The sequence below is a fragment of the Trichosurus vulpecula genome, chromosome 1, assembly GCF_011100635.1.
Source record: "Trichosurus vulpecula isolate mTriVul1 chromosome 1, mTriVul1.pri, whole genome shotgun sequence".
Lineage (NCBI taxonomy): Eukaryota > Metazoa > Chordata > Mammalia > Diprotodontia > Phalangeridae > Trichosurus > Trichosurus vulpecula.
The window spans coordinates 499,479,710-499,497,611 of NC_050573.1; the positions used below are offsets into that span (position 1 = coordinate 499,479,710).

The 17,902-nt window shown below is 44.7% G+C and overlaps 1 protein-coding gene across 1 annotated transcript in view; it reads left to right on the forward strand.

Annotated features, from left to right (window-relative positions):
• The window catches only part of RAI1 (retinoic acid induced 1), a 170,958-nt gene that overhangs the window by 76,053 nt on the left and 77,003 nt on the right, over positions 1–17,902 (forward strand). Inside the window, exon 2 of the mRNA XM_036741377.1 lies at positions 708–898. The gene's annotated coding sequence lies outside the window, so the exon portion shown is untranslated. The remainder of the gene's footprint in view (positions 1–707; positions 899–17,902) is intronic.

Below are 17,902 nucleotides of genomic sequence, written 5' to 3' on the forward strand. Positions count from 1 at the left end.
TCACCTTCTCAGGCCCATGGGAGGTGCATGGGATGCTGGGGTACAGCTGCTGGAGCTCATTTTGAGGGAGAGATGAATGAGGGTACTTCCTTCACACAGTCTTCCCCTAGCATCCCAATTCTCTCCCCATTGACCATGCTATTTTTTCCATGGGTTCCCCCTTCCAGAAACAAGCAAAACCCAATCACTGTCTTCCTCATTCCTGTAACCCTCTCTGTCCCTCCCCCGGTGGTTCTTGTTGACACATGCATCTCAGTTTTGACGGTGACTCAGTAGAAAACGATCTCCTTGAGGGCAGGTACTACCACAGTGCCTGGCACTTAGTAGGTACTTAATAAATGCTTACTGAAATGAATTAGCTGTCACGTGTTCCCTGTCCTGGCTGGATAATCTCCCCTTTGCCTTCCCAGCTGGAAAGTTGGAGGATGGGCACTAGCATAGCGGGTGTTGGGAGGCCTATTGACCCAGCGATCTGCCCTTCATTCCGTCCCTCCCCAGTGGTGACCCTCTCCCTAATAAAGGAGCAGGGGTGGGCAGCAGGGAGGGAGGAGGGGAAGAGATAAGCACAGAGGGTAGTTGAAATATTAATGCATTCTCCCCCTCTCCTCCTTTCCTCCTCCTCCTTCCTCCCCCCTTCCCCTCCCCTCCCCTCCCCTCCCCCACCTTTTTTCCCCCTCTCTCCCTCCCTGTGGGAAAGGCCTTTGCAGATATAAGCAAACCTTGATTAAAAGCTGCCTGACAGCCCACGGCAGCAGCAAGCAGCAGGCAAGGAAGCTCTTCAAGTCCAAAGGGAGTCGCAGTGGCGGCTCCCGCCACGGCCAGGCTCTCAGATGTCCCTGATCCTTTAATCAATCACAGCCGAGGAGGGGAAGAGCAAACGCCCATCTGAGGCGAGGAGGTATGTTCCTGCATTCATTGCTACTGCCCTGGGAGCTGTGGAGGCCCTAATGACACGTTATCAGGGTGGGAGAGGGGGAGCAGGGGGAGGGAGGGGGAATGGCAGTATTCGGGAGTTCTCAACAGAGGGTGGTGGCGGGGGGTGGGGGGGTAAGGGGGGTGCCTCTGGCCATCATTTCCCCACCTCTCCCAGCTGAGACGCTCTCTATGGCTCACAGCACCACGTGATGAGGAAGCCCGAATGCAGGGTTTCTGCTTGTTATCTACCTTCCTACCATATCAGAAGCACCACCAGGAATATTTTTCCCTGGGACAAAAACAGTTTGGTGGGGCATAGCTCGGCCCAGGGGACAGCCATCCTCTCCTGGTTTCTGCCAGCCTGGTGCCCTGCTCCCTAGCCGACTTCCGGGGCCTGCCATTCCCCCTCTAATCCCGGGGGGGGGGGGGGGAGACGGGGAACCAGCAGAAGAGCACAGGGGTCAAGGCTCAGGGCCTGCAGGTCTCTGGACCACCAATGAGAGAATGCATTCCTCACCCCTACATCAGTTCCTGGCTATGTGCATGTATCATGCATACATGTACCTCAGTAGCATACATGTACCATACATGCAAGAATATAGACCCACATGCATAGTTGTACACATGCATGCATGCATTCAAAGGCCAGCTCTCCAAAAGCCTTGCACTAACAATCAGTTCCTGTCTCAGGATCCCTTCTGTTTACTTTCACTGAAAGGGTATGTTTGGTTCTTCACTTCCAATCACTGAGTGTGCATTGAGTGCCAACTTTGTGCAACTGGGTTAGACTCTGCTGTGGGGGATGAGGAGCAGCCCAAGACCCAGCCCTTTTCTGTCTGGATTGTGTGGTGTGGCTGGAGAGGAAAGGAAGGCTTCATGGAGGAGGTGGGCCTCTCTAAGTTGTTCCATGAAGTAAGGGTAGGACTTAAGGCCCTGGGAGCAATAGAGCCAGTCACTCCGTCAGTCGGTATTTAATTGCTTACTGTGTTCAAGGTGCTGGAGACACAAAGTAAACAGTCGAACTGTTCCTTCAAGTAGCTCATATTCAAGTGGAAGAGACAGTGTGTATACATAAAAGTATATACATAATTCGTTAAAAATAAATACAAGGTGGTTATGGGACAGAGGGACTAACATGAGAGAAGATCAGAAAAGGTTTCTAGGGAAGAGTCTAGAAGGAAGCACTTGAGCTGAGTCTTAAAGGAAATTGGGGAAAAATAAAAAATAAATTAATAAAAGAAAGGAAATCAGAGATTCTAAGAGGTGGAGATCAGCAGGCAGTATATTCTAGGGATGGGGTGCAATGGTATGGAGGTGGGAGCTCTAGTGTCTTGTGTTGGAATACCAACTTGTCTAGTTTGGCTGGATCACAAAGTCCAAGGAGAGAAATGTATTAGAAGACTGGAAAGGTAGGAAGGGGTCAGGTTGTAAGGAACATTAAATACCAGAGTTTATATTCCAGCCTCAAGACAAGGGGAGCATCTGCAGTTTGTTGACACGATCAGGCCTGCATTTTAGAGAGGTTTCCACTCTGGCAGCTGTAGGGAAGTGAGATGGAGTGAAGAGAGGCTTGTGGTAGGGAGGCCAGACAGGAGACTACTTCCATAGTCTATGAGAGACCTGGATGAGGACCGGAACCAAGGTGGAGTGTTAGCAGAGAAGAGGGGACATATTAGAGTGATGTTGTCAAGAAAGAAGCATCAAGATTTGGCAAATGATTGAATATGTGGGGTGTGTGGGAATGTGTGTGAGCATCAAGGATGGTATTGGGGTGTCCAGTATAGATGATGGTGCTCCTGATGATAACAGGGAAATTTGGAAGAAGGGTGAGTTTGGGGGAAAAGATAATGAGTTCTGTTTTGTACATGCTGAGTTTGAGGACATCCAGTCTGAAATATCTACTCAGCTGTTGTGATATGATACTGGAGCTCAGGAGAGCGTCTAGGGCTGGATATTCAGGGTGTTTGAAATGCTATTAAAGCTTATTATTAAGCTGTTAAGGCTTAATATAGCACTAAGATTTGGGGAACATTCTGTGATAGGTCTGGAAGTCATCTGCCTAGGAATGGTGATTAAACCTATTGGAGCTAGTTAGGTCACCGAATGAGACTATATAAAGAAAAAAAAGGAGGGCCCAAGACAAAACTGTGGGGTACCTCTACAGTTGGGTGGTGGTGGTTGTTGTCTGTCCTTCGTTCTGGAAAAGGACCATGACCTCAGGCCATGCTGTGACATGCAAGTGAATTGGGTTTAAGTGAGGGAGGACTGTGCTAAGTCACCAGCCCCACTTTCTTCTCTGGAGCCATCTGGGTCCAGTGGTAAGATGTAGACCAGGAAGACTGGAAGACAGTTTGATAGCATCACATGGATGGTGAATTACCAAGGGAAACTGAAAAGGAATAGTCAGGTAGGAGGAGAGCAGAAGAGAGCAAGCAATGTCATGAACACTTAAAGGAGAAAAAAGTATCCAGGAGGAGAGAGTGATCAACAGCATCAAAAGTTACAGAGAAAGGTCAAGGAGATTAAGGATGGAGAAGAGGCCATTGGATTTGGGAGTTAAAAAATTATTTGTGATTTTGGAGAAAACAGCATTAGCTGAATGATGAAAGCTAGAGAGCAGAGAGTTTCTGAGACTAAGAGGAAAGCCAGTAGAGGTGCCCAAAGTAGGTGGCTTTTTTAGAATTTGGCAGAGAAAAGGAGAGACATGAGATGAGAGTAGGGATCTAACGAGAGTTTTTTTTTTAATGTGGGGAGAGTTGGGCATTTTTGTAGGCAGTAGAGAAGGAACCAGTAGGCAGGGAAGGGACTGAAGATTAGAGGGAAAGTCGATGATGGTAGTAGGGTCAATCTTCTGGAGAAGGTAGGGTAAGATGGGATCAAGGGTACAAGTGGAAGTGTTAATTTTGATAGGGAGTAAAACATGAAATGGTGGAGGATATTGTCAAGGGGATAAGATGGGGAGGAGAAATTGTCAGATAAGGAGAAGAAGAGGAGAGCCTCAATTTTACTGAGAAGGCATGGGGCTCATCTAAGAGTAAGAGTGTTGTTGGATGCTTCAGGAAAGAAAAGGAGGTTCGGACCAGTTTCTGGGGAGGATGGGATAGAAAATTAATTAGCGGGGAGCAAAAGGGCCCATGTGAGACTAGAGAGCATATATTTGTGTGGAACCAGTCGGCATTGTTAGGAGATCTCTTCAAGCTCTGTTCAGCAGCATGTGAGTAGGGACAATGGAGGAAGACGGTGATAGTGTTGAGGTTTGTCAAGGAATGAAGGAAATAAAATCAGAGAGTAAAGAAATTGGGAGCAGAGAGAAGATGGTCTAGAATTGAACTGGTTCCCTAAGGAGTGGAGATAGAGAAGAGAGGAGAATGTAGCCAAAGCCCTGGTGATGGCCTGGCAAAGTACTGAGTGGGTGGAGAGATTGAAGGTGTCAAAGGGTTATGGGAAGTCAGAATGAGCTTCAATAAATCAAGGAAGGCCTCATGCAGGAGGGGAGACTTGAGCCAAGCTCAGAAGATTGGCTGAGAGGAAAAGGGAGGATATTCCAGGGAGGGCTTCACGAACCAAGATCCAGAGCAACCTCCCTTTCCTGCCCTACTCTCATCCCTGCTGTCAAAGGACCCATCCTTTGGATGATTGCCCCTTTCCATCTGAGATATGGTGATATTTCAGTAATAGAAAGAAGTATGGGATGATGTTCCTTCTAGCTCAGGGATTCTTAACCTTTTTTTGTGTTATGACCCCTTTGTTTGATGGACCCTTTCTCAGAATAAATGTTTTTAATTACATAAAATTAAAATACATAAGATTAGTTGAAATGGTTATCAAAATATTTTTTTAAAACAAATTCACACTCCCCAGGTTAAGAACCTGGCTGATTGGGTATGGGAAAGGTCTTGAATGAAGGTTAGGCAGCCCTAGTTTGAAAGTACCAACAGTTCTTGACTTTTCTGAGTTCAGGTCCAGAAAAGAGTTCAGTTTGCAACATCAGAATTTTCTGGCTTTCTTGGTTTCCCCATAGTGGAAACCTTTCTAGCTGGGTTGAGTGTGTCCTTGTCTCTTCCATATCACCCCAGTTTCTCCCTGAACAGGAAGGTATAGGGACTTCTCTGACCCTCCAAAGGATTCATTCAATTCACTGATCATTTATTTGAATTTTTTCCCCAATTACATGTTAAAGCATTCTATCCCTCACTGAGACTGTAAACAATCTGATGTAGCTTATACACATACAATTAAATACAGCACAATATATTGATCATTTATTAAGCACCTACTCTGTGCACAGCTTTGTTAGACACTTAGGGAGGCATAAAGAAAATTAAGATATGATCTCTCCCCAAATGGAGTTGATGACAGTCTAAGATGCCTGCAGCTGGCAGTGAATAAGAGTGTTGGTATGGCCTAGAACCCTCTGTTCATTGACCCCCGTTCTCCAAGGACAGAGATCTTTCCAGAGATCAGTCCTATTCCCAGCCTCAGAGATCCCTGGCAGTCCCAAAACTAGTGGAGTTGAGAGTTCACAGGAGGGAATCCCCCAGCCAGCTGTCAAGTTGGCAGATGGGGATGAGGCAAAGGTCACCTTACCTCCCTTTCTCCCCAGTAGGGCCCCACCACAAGCCAGTTTCCTCCCTGTTTATTGCACATCCTCCCCTCCCTCGTCCTCCCACCTCCATCTTCTTCCTCAGACTGATACGTCTTACCTGCTCCTCTCCACATATCCTCCCTCTGCCTGCCCTTCTGGGATGAGGTCATCTGTGAAACTGGCTCTGAACATTGCAGCCCCTCGGCCCTCTTCCTCTGCTCTGAACTGCTACAGAGAGATCATGTGGCATAGAGGAGAGAAGAGTGGAACTGGAGTCAGGAGACCGCACTGGAATCTCAGCTCCTTGAGCTTCAGTTTTCTCTTCTCTAAGATGAGGATAATAATTCCTGCTCTGTGTACTTTATAGGGTTGTTGTGATTAAAGCCTCTATAAACCTTCAAATGCTGTAGAAATGTGAATTTTTATTTTGCCCCACATTTTGATCTCTGATTATATCCAATCTAACACCAATTTTATAATGGCTTTTATTGTCCCCTAATTGTTTTCTGTATGATCCGTGTCTTCCCAATTAGACTGTGGACCAATTGAGGGCAGGGGCTCCATTTCCCCAGTGCCCCTCCCCCAAATGCCTAGACATCATAGGACAGGGGTGGGGAAACTGCAGCCTTGACGTCACACGTGGCCCTCTAGGTCCTCAAATGCTGCCCTTTGACTGAATCCAAACTTCACAGAATTTGTTTGGATTCGATCAAAGGGCCACACTTGAGGACCTAGAGGGCCATGTGTGACCTCGAGGCCGAAGGTTCCCCACCCTGTCCTAAGGCATTTCTTTTTTTTTAATTTCTTTTTTATTTTTAGTTTACAACACTCAGTTCCACAAGTTTTTGAGTTCCAAATTTTCTCTCCCTCGCTCTCCTCCCTCCTCCCCCCAAGATGGCCATGCAAGCCGATACAGGTTCCACATATACCTAGGACATTTCTGTATAAAAATATTTGCTTTACAGCTAGCAAAACATTTTATATACATTATTTTATTTGAGCCTCCTAAGAACCCCATGACTTAGGCATTGCAGCTACTATTTTCCTTACTGTACAGATGAGGAAACAGACTCAAACAAGTTAAAAAACTTGTTTAAGGTAACATGGTAGTAAGTAGAGGAGCTGGGATTTTGAAAACAGTTCTCTGGCCCAGATTCTGTCCACTGGTCTACACAACCCACCTAATATGTTTTGGGTTGTTTTGTTGTTGTTGCTTTTTATAAACATTAAGGTGGATTATTTTATTTGCCACATTGCCTCACAAGTCTAAAGCAGGTTACAGGAATTCTTTCCTTTATTCAGCCAGAAAATGCCATTTGTTTCATTGCTAAACAATCTCTCACACCAGCAAATGCTTTTACATGCTTCTCAAAGCCTTTCACATTCACTAACTCAAAAGATCCTTGTAAATAGTCATCAAGTCAAACTTTATGATCCTTAAGTTACAGAGGAGGACACTGAGTCTCAGAAAGAGAAGGTGATTTATCCAAGTCCTCCTTGCTGTGGTAGAGTTATAGTTCATGAAGCCTTGCCTCGTCTAGAGCTCTTTTCATCCCAAAAGCCATAGAAAGTAACATAGAATCAAAGGGAAGGAGCTCCGCAACCATCTCTTCCAACCCATACTCACAAGGAATTCTCACTAAAACATCCGTAATTGGTGGTCCTCCAGCCTCAGTGTGAAGAGAGGTAACCCACCACCTCTTGAATCTCCTCTGTCACTTTGGGTTGGCTTTAATCATTTTCCCCCCGAGATCAAGTCTAAGTGTGCCTCTTTACCACTTCCACCCATTGCTCTTGGTGCTTCTCTTTGAGGAGAAACAGAGCAAGTGTAATCCCTGTTCTTTATGCTGGCCTTTTAAGCATTCTTTTCCAGGCTCATCACTCCCAGTTCCTTCAGCTAATCCCTATGTGACATGAACTTAAGGCCCATATCATCTTGCTTGAGGACAACCAAGCTGGATGTTCTCCAGCTTATCCTTAAACTGTGGCACACCATATTCCACGGACTGTCTGACGGAACTAAATATAGGACTGTCACTTCCCTACATGTAGAAGCTGGGCCACTCTTAATGCAGCCCAAGATCATGTTGGCTTTTTTGTCTGCCACATGACACTGCTCGCTCATGTTAAGCTTGCGGCCCACTAAGACCTACAGATCTTTTTTCGGACAAATTTTAACCAATCCTACCCCGTCCTGTTTTTGTGAGGTTTTCATTTTTTGAACCCATGTCAGACTTGACATTTATCACTATTGAATTGCACCGTATTAGATCCAGGCTCCAGCCGATAAAGATCTTTGGCGATCTTTACTCTGTCGTATAGTGTGATAGCTATCCCTCTAAGTTCTCTGTCATCTGTAAACTTGATGAGCTTGCTATCTGTGCCATCATACAAGTCATTGGGGGAAAAATGTTAAATAGCCAAGCACAGATCCCTAGGGGACTCACTGGAGAGACCTGCCAAATCAATGTTGAGCCATTAATGACTACCCTCTAAGTCTGGCTGTTCAGCCAGTTCTAAATCCATCTAATTGTATTATCATCTAATCCACATCCCTACATCTTTTCCACAATATGAAATACTTTCTCTAAAGCTTTGCTAAAATCTAGGTAAACTGTGTCTATAGCAATGTCCTGATATATTAGTTTAGTCAGCCTGTCAAAAAAGGACAGAAGGTTAGACAGGCTTGAACTGGTCTTCATGGAGATATGCTGACTTTTTATAATGACCACTTCCTTTTGTAGATGTTCATCGGCCATTTTAAAATTATCTGACCTAGAACTTTACCAGGGATTGAATTCAAGCTTATTAATGTATACCGCTCATAGACTCAGTTCTCTTCCCTTTTTGGAAAATTGGGACATTTGCCCTTTCCTGGGCTAGCAGTGCCTCTCCCTTTTTTCTGTTATCCTTCAAGCATCCCTGATCATGGCTTGTAATTCCATCAATCAGGCAATGAGCAGTATTAAGCACCTACTATGTGCAAATCATTGGAGATGCAAAGACAAATGAAATAGTCCTTGACCTTAAGGAGTTTATAGTCTATGGAGCAGATAACATGTACACATATCAGAATACATAGTATACATACAAGAGACATAAGTTATTTTGTTAGGGCAGGTATTAGCAGCCATGGAGCTCACGAGAGGCATTATGTAGGACATGGCATTTGAGATGATTTTGAAGGAAACTAGGAATTCTAAGAGGTAGAGGTAAAGAAAGTGTATATTCCAGGCATGGGGGACAGCCTTTGAAAAGGCATGATGATCAAAGATGAAATGTCATATACAGGGAATATCAAGTAGGGCCAGTTTGTCTGGGTGGGGCGGGGAGGGGGGAGGTAGAATACATGAGCAGGGATAATGTGCATTTAGCCTGGAAAGAGAAGCTGGAGCCAGATTATGAAGGCAGAGAACTCTGTATTTCATCCTAGGGGTATTAGGGAGCCACTGGGTTGTTTTGGTTTTTTTGAACTAGGGAATGGCAAGGTCAGACTTACACACTCAGTCTGTCACTGCCCAACTCTGTGGTTGGGGGTTGGATTAGAGAGGACAGAGACTAGAGCATGGAAACCAATTTGAAGGCTTTTGCAAAGGTCCAGGATTGGGGTACTAGAGGTGTTAGGACAATGGCTAAATGAGTGAAGCTAAGTCACTTGATATAGGAGGTGTTGTGGAGATAAGACTTGGCAACTAGTTGGCCATGTCTGGAGAGGTAGAGTGAGGGAGAGTGGTGAATTGAAGATGACTCTGAGGTTATTACCAGGGTGACTGGAAGAATGAGAATGCAATGCCCTTAACAGGAAGAGGAAAGTTTAGAAGAAAGGTGGCTTTGGAAGATAAAGATGAGTTCTGTTCTGTACATGTTGAATTTGGGCTACCTACAGGACATCCAGTTTGTAACAGCAAGTAGATGTTTGGTAACTCAGGACTGGAGCTCAGGAGAAAAATGAGAGCTGGGTATATAAATATGGGAATCCCCTGCACAGAGATTATAATTTAAACCGCGGGAGCCGATAAGTTCTAGCGGGTTCTTCGGTATCCAAGAGTGTAGCTCATTTCTGCCAGATGACTCGAATTCACCAACAGCAACCAGATGTACTCTTCCTTATTTCTCTGGGGTTACCAACTCCCAGTTAGCTATTTTGTTCTGTCATTTCCAGTACAAAGGTCATTCTCCTTGGCAGAGAAAACAAGCAAAATCAGATTCGATCAACTCTGTTTTCTTTCTGTTGACAGTTATCATCATCTGTTCCACCTCTAAATCTGGAGTCAGGAAGACCTGAGTTCAAATCTAGCCTCAGACACTCACTAGCTGTGTGACACTGGGCAAATCACTTAATCTCAGCCTGCCTCAGTTTTCTTAGCTGTAAAATGACAACAATAATAATGGCTCCCACCTTGCAGGGTTGTTATAAGGCTCAAAGGAGAGTATTTGTCACGCTCTTAGCACAGTGCCAGGCACATAGTAGGCACTATATAAATGCATACTCCTTTCCCTTTCTTTCCTTTCCTGCTGTAGTCCTATCCCTTCTCTGAACTTCCTCTTTTCCTCAAAAGAGCAAAAAAGACAACCAACCAAACTACCCCGTTTCGGTTGTCTTTAGCTATCCTCGCCAGCCTCAGCTCATTTAGAACTTTAGCACTTGGCACTATTTTTACGGGACAGTGACACCATCTTATGCTTTTGTGACATTATTTATTCTTGCTTCTATCTTGTGTATGTCTTTTTCTTTTAACTAAGTTGATCACCGAGTTCCCTGTGCATCCACATAGGCCTCTTCAAACAATTCTTGGTTTTCCTCCTCACTGGAATTGTTTCCTTCTGTGTCTTCAAAATCCTTCTGGAGAGTTCGTCTTCCCTCCTGCACTTATTTGGTAGAATTTTTTGTCCATGAGATTCTGCCTATTCTTCCTCTAAGTCCTTTGAAATTTGCTTTCCAAAAATCTAGGTTAAGAGCCTGCTATATGCCAGGCACCTTGCTAGGCACCAGGGATCCAAAAGCCAACTGAAGATAGCACTGGTTCTCCGGGAGCTCACAATCTAATGAGGATAATGACGCAGCAAACTGCTGCATGCAAATAAGACATGTACGGGATAAACTGGGGTAATCAACAGAAGGAAGATGCTATGAGAACATTGGATCAGGAGAGGCTTCTTAAGAAAAGTGGAATCAGGGCTTCCTCCTTTTTATCATAAAGTCTAGGAGGGAGTGGTCACTTTCCCCCAAGATTCCCAACCTCCACACCCCAGCAGCCAGTTCCTCCTCTCTATTCGTAGAAATCAGAGCCAATGTAAAATTTCCCCTTGTTGTTTTCTCCCTCTTTTGAAGGATGAAATTATCATTAAGACAAGTCAAAAACTTATTAGCTGCTCTGCTTTTGGCTGAGAGAGAGCTCCAGCAGATGGCTGGATAATTGAAGTTCCATATCACTACTATAGCATGCCTCCTCTGTGCTGGGCTCATGGTCTGCTTTCCAAATTCCTCTGCGTCTTCTTTCTGCCCAGGTGCTTTGTAGTATATGTCACTGATGACATCCCTTCTGTTTTTTCTCCCTCCTTTGATGTTCACCCGAAAGCTTCCGTATTCAGGTTCTAGAATTCATCAGCTCAGTACAACTTCTTAATTTACAATGTTACTCCTAATGCCGTTCTCCCACACTCACACCCATCTTGTTTCTTTTGAATAAGCTTTACCTATCTGAAACCATATTCTAATCATGGGTTTTATCCCACCACATCTCAGTAGCACCAATGAGAGAAGGCTTTCCATCCGTGTGTTAGAACCCCTAATACTTATGGTAGTTTGGGTCATTTAAGAACCAGAGCCCTAGAGAGTATGACTTGACTAAGATCACACGAGTGGAAGGCTGTCTGTTGTAGAAGGAACATTAGACCTGATGTCGGGGAAACCATGAGTTTGAATCTTGACTCCAGCACTTACTGATTGTATCATTAGGCAAATCATTTCTGCTCCTATGAGTCTATTTCCTCCTCTATAAAGTGGGGTTAATGCCTATAGTACCTCACAGGGCTATTGTGAGGACAAAATGTGATCGTGTTTGTAAAGCAAACCTTATAGCACTATCTACAAGGGTTTGGTATTACTAGTGGAAGAGTGGATGAGTCTCCCGGCCCCAGGAATCCTCATTTCCTGCCTGGTGCTCTTTTCACTACAACATGAGAGATACCTACTTTGGTTTCTCTTTAAGCTATGGTCTCAGACAGACTGCCTTCTAGGGGATGGGGAGAGGAGAGGAAGAAAGAGCTTTGACTGTGGCCACAAAGGTTGAGGGGCTCTATGCAGCTTGAGGACAGACAGAAAAACGTCAGACAGAAAAAGGCAGGAAGTTGGTAGGAAGTAGTGTCTCTCACTGGTTCAATGAGTCAATTAGAGCCCTGGCCTATGATCTTGGGCTCCCTCCTCATGTGGGACCATTAGTTTTGTTCTGACTTCTAGACCCAGGCTTTAATCCTAACCACAGACTGTACCCCTAACTCCAGCCAGATGCCTTTCAAAGGTACCCATTGAGCACAAGGGACACTAATGGAGAGATTATGGGTGGCTCAGTGCAGTACATTCTGACTGCTAAGAATGCAAGTCCTGGTGAGTGGAGGTCAAGAACGCAATCTTCTTATGTGAATTATGGAGCATATGGCACAATTCCTGAAGTGAAATGAAGTATCTGACCATGTAGGACAGAGGCTCATAATGTGAGCTCCAGAAACCTCCAACAGGTCCGTGGATGGATCTTGGAATTTTTAATATTTTGATAACTGTAATATTCAATAGGATTGGTTTCCTTTGTAATGCTACGTATTCATTTTGTGAATTTAAAAGCATTCGGTTGGAATGGGTGGCAGGGTAGAAATGGGGAGAAAATTTGTAACTCAAAATCTTGTGGAAATCAATGTTGAAAACTAAAATATTAAATAAAAATGATAAAAATAAAAAAAAACATTCAGAGAAGGGAAGTCCATAGGCTTCACCAGACTGCCAAAGGGGTCCAAGCTACCAAAAAAGAGTTAAGAACCTTTGATTAATGAAGAGGGGAAGGATAGAGACACAGGAATAGGTCACAGAATTTTTTCGGAAGCTAAGGGCTTGTCATTGGTAGAAGGAACAGCAATTTCCTAGGAATAAACCTTGCTGCAGGCAGCATTTCTACCCCTTTCCCTTTCCCCATCCCCTCCATCTGTCACCTGGAGTCCTTCTCTGTGGCCTAGCTTCACCCACCAGTGATGGCCTCTTGATTGCTCCAGCTCGGCCTCTCCCTATTAGGAACCTCAGGAGGGGCAGCAGCAGCAGCAGTGGGCAGGAGGATAAAAGGAGCATTGGTGACCTGGTTATAGTTCAGCATTTGGTACCAAAAACATCTTTCTCTAGATGCTGAGATAGAACCACTCAGCTCTGTGATTGCCTTTTATCAGCTGATAGCCAGCCCTTTTCTTTCTCCACCTGTCCTGTCCCCTACCTAGAGCAGGTGCCAGGATGCACCTGGCGGACCCTCAGGAATACTTGTGTGTGCCCCTCTCCCGCCCCCAAAACATACATGTATAAGCTATCTCCATAGTGGAGCCATATGCCTGGGGCCCTGAGGACAGAGAAATGTGTTCTACAGGAAAGAACGTTTGGGGGACCTGGATTGAAATTCAGCTTTGCCATTTACTACTTGGACAAGTCACTTAGACTCTGTAGGACTCAGTTTCTTTCTCTGTAAATAAAAAGGATTTGTCTAGACCAAGGATTCTTAATCTGTGGCCACTGGATCTCTCTCAAGGCACCTGTGAATAGATTTCAAGGGAGTCCATGAACTTGAATGTGAATATGTATGTATGTGTGTGTACATATACATATACATATGTATATGATTTTCACCAACTTCTAACTGAAATTTAATATTTCTTTTAATTATTTGAAAAGATTATTCTGAGAAGGGATCCATAGGTTTCACCAGATTGCTGAAGGGGTCCACGACACAAAAAAGCTTAAGAACCCCTTGTCTAAATAACTTGCAAAGTAGCTTTTCAGCCCCAAATCCACCCCCTAAGTGTGCTTGCTCTCCAGCTCAGAAAGGTTTTCTGAATAACCGAAGCCATCACGGCCTGATAGGCAGCCCTATGGAGCTGTGATTTCCTCGGTGTTGGTAGCTTCCTCCACCACTAGAAATGTCAGCCAGGTTATGGCCTCATAGAGAAATCCAAGGAAATTGCTTAGGGCCTATAGAGGTTAAGTGACTTATACAGGATCACACAGTGAGTGTGTGGGATTTGAACCCAGGCTTCCTGTCTCTGTAGAGACACTCTGCAGCCGTACCCTCGAAAGTATCTCGAAGGGGAAGCAAGTTCGATGGAATCTGATGGCAATAGCCCCTGCCCATCACCTCTACCTGCAGCCCAGAAAGGGCCTGAAAGGCCCTAACAAGGAAACTGCATCCTGGAGGTACAGAGGAGGCAGGTATAGTGGCCAAGATCCACATCCTAATTTGTTGGTTCATTAAACAACTATTTATTGGCCACTATTATGTGCAAGGCTCTGTGTTCTAGGGGGATGGAGAGAAAGGAGGGAAGGGAGGAAGGAAAGAGAGAGAAAGTAGGAAAGAAAGGAAGAGAGCGAGAGAATTAAGGAAAGTAAAAAAGACCTGCCCTCAAGGAGGTTACAGTCTAGTAAAGGAAAATGACATCATAATATGTAGCTCTTATGCAGCCCTTTACAGTTTTCAAAACATTGTCCTAACAACTCTGTAGGGAGGGCTGTGTAAGCATTAGAGACAGTTGTGGTGGGGTGGACTAGGCTGGACTGGAGTCAGACACTAACTTGTCACTGTCCCACTATGGGCCTCAGTTTCCCCATCTGTAAAATGAGAGAGTGGAACTAGCCAATCTCTGAGGTCCCTTCTAAGCATAATGATCCAGAGGCTACATTTGATTATCAAACACTGAGATGAGGTATCATTTGAGCTGCATGTCAGAATAAGGAATTGAAGCCAGCTCTTCAGAAATCCAACAGCCTTCCTGGTTTATCATAGTGACTTTCCAGAGAGGAAGCAAATAACCTAATACAAGACTAAAGAAGCGTCACAGCAGCATAGCAGATGGGGAGGGTCAGCTTTGGTGACAGGAAGACCTAGATCCAAACACCCTCTTGAACCCCTACGGACTTTGTGACTAAGAACAAGTTGGAACCTCTTAGCACTCTGGGCTCTCTCTAAGACGGAGGAGTGGCTAATCTGTGTTATAGAGGGAGTTCCCACACCAGGAGGTCCTTACACCAATGAAATCATTGGTCTAGACCTCTTTTCTCTTCCTCCCCAAAAAGGCAATGGGCGGTGATAAGAAAAGACAGTTCTGGAGAAAGAGAGATCATTTCTGGCTGTAGGGATCAGAGGAAGGTGCATGGAAGGGGAGGTGCTTGAGCTGGGCCAACATCAGAGGCTCTGAGTTGAAGTTCCAGTCTTGCCCCTTCCCCACGCTAGGCCTCATTTTCCTTACCTCTTATCTCCTTGGCACATACTTACTCTTGTGTTTATATCTCCAGCACATAGGACATTGCCTAGCTCACTGGAGGCAATTAATAGATATTTGTTGCTTTGAATTGAGTTGACCAAGTTGGACTAGATGATATCAAAGGCCCTTTGAGCTCTGAATTCTAGAGGCAATGATCCTACTCAGGGTCCTCCTGTTATGTACCTCCTGTCTTTGGAGTAAGATAAACTTGTCCTTATGGTTGTTGCCAGTATTTCACAGCTTAAAGGAACCAGGGAAAGCAACATGGTTCCCAGGTAGGGTTTGACCACAAACAGAAAGAAACAAGGAAAATGTGGGTCTGACCATCTCTGTCCTGAGGCATTTGGGAGCTTGAACACCAATTTCTTATGTGCCCCAAAGCGATCAGAACTGGACCTGTGATATCAATAACACAAGGAACTGTTAGATGAAGAACACCCTCTGTATTAGTGGACTTTGATGTTTTCTCTGCAGCTTCTCTTCTAGAGCTTCCCAGGACAGTGAAGGGTTAAGTAACTTGCTGAGGGTCGCATAGCTAGTGTGTGTCAGAGGTGGGACTTCAGCTCAGATCATCTTGGCTCAGAGGCCAGCTCTCTGTCCGCTACATCACACTGACTTTCATCGATCTCATAGCTAGTACAAAAGTCTTGTGTATCATGGTGGTTATGTTGGGAACAGCAGAGAACAGGAGGGGAGAGGAGAGAAAAGGAGAGGTATTGAACTTTGACATGTGGGCAAGAATCAGAGAAGGTGAAAGGTGAGATTCTGAGGTTTAGATATTGGACTCTGAAAAGATAGGGTGATGACTGTGCCATCAGTCTGGACAAAGAGAAGGTAGGCCACCCAGCTGAGGGAAAAGAGGGTGGCACAGCCCCCATTGCCTCAGGCATCAAGCCACTCCAGCCACAAAGGGTGGAAGATGAAAGATGGAGTGGGGAAGGTGCCAACATCTTTAATTGAAATCAAGAGGTTGGTGGGATAGAGCAGTAATCAGGTTGGTCAGGGCAGATAGTTTGTGGTAGGCATCCTGCTCCCACTTCCTATAAGGGCTGAAGCCCATTAGGCAGGGCTCTGGGTGCCACATTCTTCTCATTAAGGCAATGTAGCTTGTCTGTCAGAGATGCTTTATGGGGAGACAGTGCTATGCCCCAAATGGTCTGTGTATGCAAATCCTAATATCGTATGCATTGCGTACTACCCTCCGTGATTGAGATGTCACAGGCCTTATTTTTGACTGGGGGCACAGGGGAGTTAAGAATATTGCAATTAAGTAACAGTAACGAGGGCCTGCCATCTCATTTGGGTCCCCCTGGAATGCTCTGTGTGTGTTCATAAGGTGGGATATCATAGACCAGGAAGGATGAAATGGCAACCTCTCACCCCTTCTAACCTCAAGCCCCAGAATCCAGAGAAGGGCAAGCAAGACTCCAAAAAGCTGGGCTCTTTGGGAAGGCAGAGAAAGAGTTATGACCAATTGACTTCTATTGAGAGACAGCATGATAGAATGGAAAGTCTCTAAGAAATATTTAGAGTCAGGAGAATCCAGTGCTTAGCGCAGTGCCTGGCACCTAGCAGACTCTTAATAAATGTTTATTGACTGATAGATCTGAATTAGAATTCTGTTTCCTGTATTTATTAACAGTGGCTACATTTAGTCTCTGAGCCTCAGCTTCCACATTTATAAAAGATCAAAGATCTAGAAGTCCAGAAATCCAACCCCTTCATTTCTTCATATGGATGAGGGAACTGAGGCCTAGATAAGCTTAGGAACTTGTTGAAGTTACAAGTTACAGTTATTAAATAGCAGGACTCAAATCCTCATGCCCAGAACCACTGACTCTGAATCCAATCCTTCCATTGAATCATACCTGTAATACCTACAGGGTGGTCAGAAAGGTCAGATGACACAATATGGAGTGCTTTACAAACCTTAAAGTGTTATTATTGTTATCGTCCAGTCATTTTTAATCTTGTCCAATTCTTTGTGACCCCATTTGGGGTTTTCTTGGTAAAGATGCTGGAGCAGTTTGCCATTTCCTTCTCCAGCTCATTTTCCAGATAAGGAAACTGAGGCAAACAAGGTGAAGTGACTTGCCCAGGGTCACACAGCTAGTAAATGTCTGAAGTCAGATTTGAACTTAGGAAGACAAGTCTTCCTGACTCCACACCCTGTGCTCCATTCACTGTGCTACCTACCTGCCCAAAATACTATATAAACTATTATTAAATATTATTATTTTTATTATTTAAATTATGCTGGTTACAAGACCTTGATGTCGTAGGGAAAGTTACTTGCCATCCACAGCTTTGTTGATTCATCTCCCCGTGCCTCAGTTTCCTTATTTATTTATTTCCTTTATTTATTTATTCCCTTTGAGAATGATGAAATCTGGCCCGTCTAGCCAGGCTATAGTGAGACACAAATGAGCCACCAAATGGGAAAATGCTTTGAAAAGCTACAAAGTTACTTCACATGTGCGGTTAGTTATCATTATTATTAAATGGAACAAAGCCAGTTGCTTATCTGAGGCTAAGGCATCATGGAGAGAGAGAGCTGTCTCGGGGGCCCAGGGAGCACGTGTTCCCTTTGAGATCCCAGACTTTGGGAGAAGCTGACTGAGGTTACCTCCCTGGGCTATCCTCATCTTTACTTGCTTTGAACCCCTGCTTGTGTTTACAGTCCGTGCTCCTCATTTGGGATTTCTTATATCCTCTCTGTCATGTATTGTGTACAAATGTTTATTTTGTTTCCTAAACTACACTTTGAATTCTTCCAGGACAGAAACTGTGTCTTACGTGTCTCTGTGTCCCCTAGAATCAGTCAACTAGCGTTTATTACAATGGGACGGGCACTGTGCTTAGAGGACCTTGTACACAGTAAGCACGCAATATTTA